We start from the raw sequence: 6,000 nt of genomic DNA, 5'->3' as shown, positions 1-6,000 counted from the left end.
TAATATTAACACAAACATAATATACAGAGTAATTGGTTTATATAGCATTGAAGAAATTGATAGTAGAAATATCTTAAGGGACTGATATGAAAATATTGGTAGTTAAAACATTAGTCATTTAGTTGACATTCGTATGTTTAATAAAATGCCAAACTTTTGCAAATTTGTTTTTTTCTTCTGGAAATCTGAACTAATTTCAAGAGTCATATTGTCTGGTATCAGTTTTTATTAGAGCATTCACGTCAACAAAACTCTACAAACTGCCACATCAGTGTCACATCACATTCCAAACTTTTTTCAAAAACTTTAATTTTCTTCCACAACAACAAACATCCACAAATGACCACATCATCAAATTCCTACAATTAAGTTTATATTTAATCAAATAACTTTTATAACAAATTTAATATTTTATTTCGCATATATTTATAAGAATATGTATTTTAAATAAACAGAAAATTAAAAATAAAGCATGAAAAATTATTAAAATACATTAAAAATAAATACATTAATCTTTTTCATAAAAATTTAAGTACATTTGTTCGGTGACCTTATCAACAACATGTTCATTTTTTCACTTTGACTCTCACGCTTGTTATATGTTTTTTAATTTATAAAAGTATTATGAGCTATTTTTTCTTTTTTTACTAAACAACAAAAAATGCTTCTAACAAGCTCTTTCAAATTTATTTCAAAAAGAAACTTATTATTATTATTATTATTATTATTATTATTATTATTCTAAAAAGTGTTGTTGAAGTTGGGTATGGGCCCACTTTTTTGTCCCCAGTAAGTTTGCAGCCACAAACTCCACTTCAAAAACTTTGTTTCACATCAATGAAATTTTCCTTCACAAAGTCTGCTTGATGCCACGTCCCTTCGGACCTTGAGAAAAGGTAACCGATGTGGATGCTCTTAGTTCTTTCACATTCAGATTTCAGAGTCAGCACAGATTTCTGAAACAATATATATAGGAGCCTCTGCACTGATATAAGAATCCCATTAGAATCCAAATAATTTAAAAAAATGTCATATTATACGTATGTACAAATAAAATTCCATACTAATTGGTCTATACTCTGTATAATTGACTTCAGATTGCAAAACTTTGTTGCCTTATTTTGTTTCATACATTTATTGTTAATTGCAATATTATTTATTTCATCAAACCCTGACTAAATAGATCACACAATAATTTAATAGAAGACGTTTTATGTTTGATTTCAGTTTGTTGGTTAATTAGTAAAACATTATATGTCTACGATATGACGTGGTTTTCATTTGTTAATTTGCTTTAGTGATTTGAATGACCAAACTAACTGAAAGTTGTTCAACCCATGACCTGTTGTTGCCTGTTGGTATGGTGGCATGGTGTTCACCCTTATAAATATGCGGTGATGGGTTTAAATTTTTGCAAATGCAAGATTTAAGAGATTTTAGTTGGAAAAATTTGTTAAAAAAAACTGAAAGTTGTTCAAGTCAACGTAAGTATTACTACTAGGCACTTAATGTGCATTTGTATAAGTTGTCATGCACCCAACGGTAATTGAATGATTCAATAATGGCATGTAGCCCAATCATACAAATTACAATTTTACAAAGGTGTTGAAATAGTGCTTCTTCTAAGTGATGCAATGACGATGGTTCAAGACTTCAGGTCTAATTGTGAATAAATGATGTAGGTTTCAAAGTAGGTTTAAACGTATGCGACTTTGTCGTTAAAAAAAAAGATTTGATCACGTATCTATTTCATCTTGCCCAACCATGTTTTGCAATAAGTATGTTTATGAATTGTATATTTGTTGATGCTGATAATTGAGCATGATGTGTAATATCACCTATTATTTGGTGTTAGTAATAGGCCATTATTTCATATAAAATATATTTATATAACATGTTTGTATACTAATTATGTTTTCAAAATTTCATAACTGAGCACACATTTTCTTTTAGCATGCTCAAGAGTTTTCCAATTATTTACATGAAATCAACAAGAATAATATGTCGGTAGCTGACTAGATCAAGTTAAGTTAGCATAGAAAAGGTAATGTGTCGGGTATTGCTATTCTCAGTCCCAACCCGTTTATAAAAATGGGCCCCATAGTTGGCCCTATACTCGTTGGGTAATTACCCAACGGGTGTCGGGTATGGACGTCTGGTTAAAATAAACTCACTTTAAGTACGTTATTTTACCATTATTATTATATATTTTATATTAATGTATCATCTGTTACAAATTGTAATATGATATTACAAACGTTATAATATATAAATAAAATCATTATAAACTTAATTAATTTCCAGATATACTTTGTAACATATAAAATACAAATAATATCATTAAATACATATCTCAAAAGAAAGATAATGTTTCCATTTATTGAAACCTACTAAAATCAAGTGTATGAGACAAGGGTTAAGAACAAATAAAATAAAAAATTTTCACGTTAAAGATTCAAGTATATATATAGTTCGATTAAACAAGTATGTTGTTTCAGTTAATTGGGCCGCTTGTATCACCTAATCTCAGCCGATGCTAGGCCCAATATCCAATGGGCTTTGGGTATATCCGTCCACTAGGATGCTCCGATTTTGAGTATACACGTCGGGCTTTGGCTTTTTATCCTCTATATACAATATTCTTTCTCCCTTTTAGTTAAAAAAATTATTTATACTTTAGATTTTCCATCTATACCGAGATGTAATTAATAATACTTACAAAATCTATGCGTTTAAACATTTTAAAATATTACATACAATTAAAGGAAAACTAAGTTACATGTTAAACAAAAAAATTTGAAAAATTAACATTGAATTCACAAATCTAAAAAAAGTACGTTGTCATTTTGATAAATCCTTGTATAACGTAAATACACTATATCACAAAAAAAATAATAATAAATAAATACTTAAAGTAACGTAATAAAATACTAAAAAAACGTAATAAAATTACACTACTTGTAATATATGTAATGTAATTTATTATGCTACTTTACTTGGAGTAGTAACGAAATTTTAGAATCCTAGTTGTATTTTGTTATATGTTATAAGCACGTTATAAATATATTTACCAAAACGTCACCCGTCCCTGTTTTCTTCACTTCGTATTGTCCGCACAGAATTTTCATTAGCACGATTCATATGCAAATTTTAAATTAAGAAAACGAAATCATTTGAATACCAATTTTACTAAACTAAACACAATATTAACACAACCAAAAGCAAATACGAAAAATAAATACATTCTACCAAAAACAACAAACGACATCGTTTCTTCTTCAGCCACTTGTCACTAGAGAAAAATAAAACACTCCAACGAAACAAGAGGGTTTTCCAACGTCTCACTCGCCGCCGCCACTTCCACCTCCGTCTCCGGCACCGCCGCCACGTCACCAACACCACCACTCTTCTCCGCCGTACTCTTTTCCACCGGCAATCCTTCACCTGGTCTCTTCACCGGACTGTCCTCCCTCACTTTCCTACACTGACACGTGTCCCCACGCACCGCCGGCGACCTCGACCTCCTACCCGCCGGAGCTACATTCCGGCCACGCGGCGTGCTCGTCGTAGTCCTCGCCGGCGACTGACGCTTGCTCTCCGGTGAAGGTGCCACGTGGCGTCTAGCTTGAGGCCTGGCGCCTCGTTCTTTCCTCGCCGGAAACTCGCCGGAATTAGCCATCGGACGTTTTCTGACCAGTTTCTTCGCCGGCGGTGACTTGGGTTTGAGTTTCTGGGTAACCTCGTCCTCACCGTCGATCTCAATTTCGTCTCTTTTAGTATCCGCCGCCGTGGTCATCGTCGTCGCCGTCGTGGCGGTGGAGAAGCTCTCACTGTAACTATACATTTCCGATATCTCAGAGACGTTTTCCGTTACCGTTAAATTATCATTCTCATTAAACTCAACGACGTCGTTTGCATTCTTGGGGTGAATAATAATATTATTATTAACATTATTATTATTATTATGAAGTGGTGTTTGGGGTTTGGGGACAATTGGGGTTTCAGAGAGGACTTCTTTAACCACTGTTTCTTCTTCAAATGGTGGGGGTGGTGATTTGGAGGCGGCGGTGGGTCTGGGTGGCGGACGGTGGTTGACGGCGGCGGTGGTGCCGAGACAACAACCCATTGATGGATGAGAGGATTGTGTTTGGTGGTGGGGTATGGGTTTGTTTGTGTAACAGCTAATTTGGGGATGATAAATGCTTAATTGAGCCTTTTTAGGTGAAAAGCAAATGGGGTGTGTTTGGCCACAAGTAATCGGCTTTGAGTTTCTGACTTTCTGTTTTTTGGTTTTTAGCATAATTTTCTAACTTTGATTTTTATATATATTTTTTAGTTACAGTGTTTTTACCGACAATATAGTCAAAATCATCTTACTTTTACTAAAATAGTCAAAAATCATCTACTTTTACAATAATCCAAAATTTGGTAGTTATTGTTGGACCATCTTTTTGATATGATGAGGTGCAAGTCTTTTAGATGCGATATCTTTAATAGTTTGTTTTAGTTATACACTAGTTGTTCATGCTTAATTTTGTGTAATGTATGAGTTAGTGGGGATAGATGAACATCTTTTTGTTCAAGAAAAAAAGCCAATCCGAAATTTGCTCAAGGTACGAAATTATGTACGAATTTCTCAACACTAGAAAAATCGTCGGTGCGGCATTATGTTACCACTATAACAAGTTTTTTACACCTTGGTGTAATTAATTATAGTTAAAGTGCATTATTATGATGTTACAAACTCAGAGATTTTTTTTTTCTTTGTTTTAAATTTGGATTATATGTTTGTAACTTGTAAGAGGAAATGAAGTGTAAATGTGTAATGTATGTGTAAATTTTGAGGAGGGCAAGGTCATTTGAATGAAATGGTAAGTTTTGTACCATGAAGGCATGAACTATTATTGAACCTATTAAACAGCTTTATGTGTCATATGGAGTAAAAGGAAGTTCTTAGCAGTTATAAAAAGAAATGAAAGTCTCACACATGTGCATTGTTCAGAGAAACCACATAGTAAAAGGAGAAAGCTATAGATATTTTATTTACTACTATAGTACTACTTATGTTTTTATTCAATGCAATTTACAAATTTATAATAGGTGTCCAACTTATAATAGTTTTGTACTGCATATTTAGTTATATGTTTGGTTACAAAAGTTCATGCAAATTCAAAGAGGTGCATTTAGAATTTACTCTTTCAAAAAAGCATTACCATATATGCGTTTTCCTCTCTATGCAATAGAAGAAATTATGGCTTAAAAAGGTTGAGCCGGACTTAATTTATATATTCATACAAGTAACCTTAATTACTGCCGCATAGATGAAACGCACAATGACTAACTAAATTATCAAAATGTATGTAATGGTTTAACTAACTTGTTATCATTTCACAATAATTCTTATTTAAACATTTTTTTAATTAGACAATGAATAGGATAGTGTAATTGGTTGAAAAAAGTTTTGGCCTCGTCAAATTACCCCATGTCCCCGTTAGTACATCAAGTCCCGGATCGATAATCAACACACGAACTAAACGAATAACTCTCGTTTTATATTAATAAAAAAATATCACTCTAAAAACTGATTACAAACCCTCAAACCCTAACTCGGTTTGACTCTTGATGAACCCTAACTCGGTTACACCAACTTCACTCTAGATGAACCCTAACTTAGTTACATCTCGTGTGTATCTAAATGAACCCTAACTCGGTTGCATCTCACACCACACTTTTTATAATGTCTAACCATGACATGTTTATATAGGACTAGCCTAACTTGCTAGCCAAAACATTACCTATTATAATTACAATACAATTAGGAAACATAACCACTATGACCTACTTGTCAATATTGGTCCCTCAAGTTCACCGACTTGTGACTTGTAGTCCGAAATTACTTCCAACAATCACCCCCTAATTTCTGACTCAAAATAGGTGGCTCTTCAACTCCGAGCATGTCTCTTTTGCCCTGTTTGATTTGACTCATGAACTTGACCTTCT

This window comes from Bidens hawaiensis, unplaced genomic scaffold (genome assembly GCF_021521415.1).
Source record: "Bidens hawaiensis isolate Kalapana, Puna unplaced genomic scaffold, B.hawaiensis_p1.1 tig00009425_1, whole genome shotgun sequence".
Lineage (NCBI taxonomy): Eukaryota > Viridiplantae > Streptophyta > Magnoliopsida > Asterales > Asteraceae > Bidens > Bidens hawaiensis.
Note: the sequence above shows the minus strand (reverse complement) of the source record.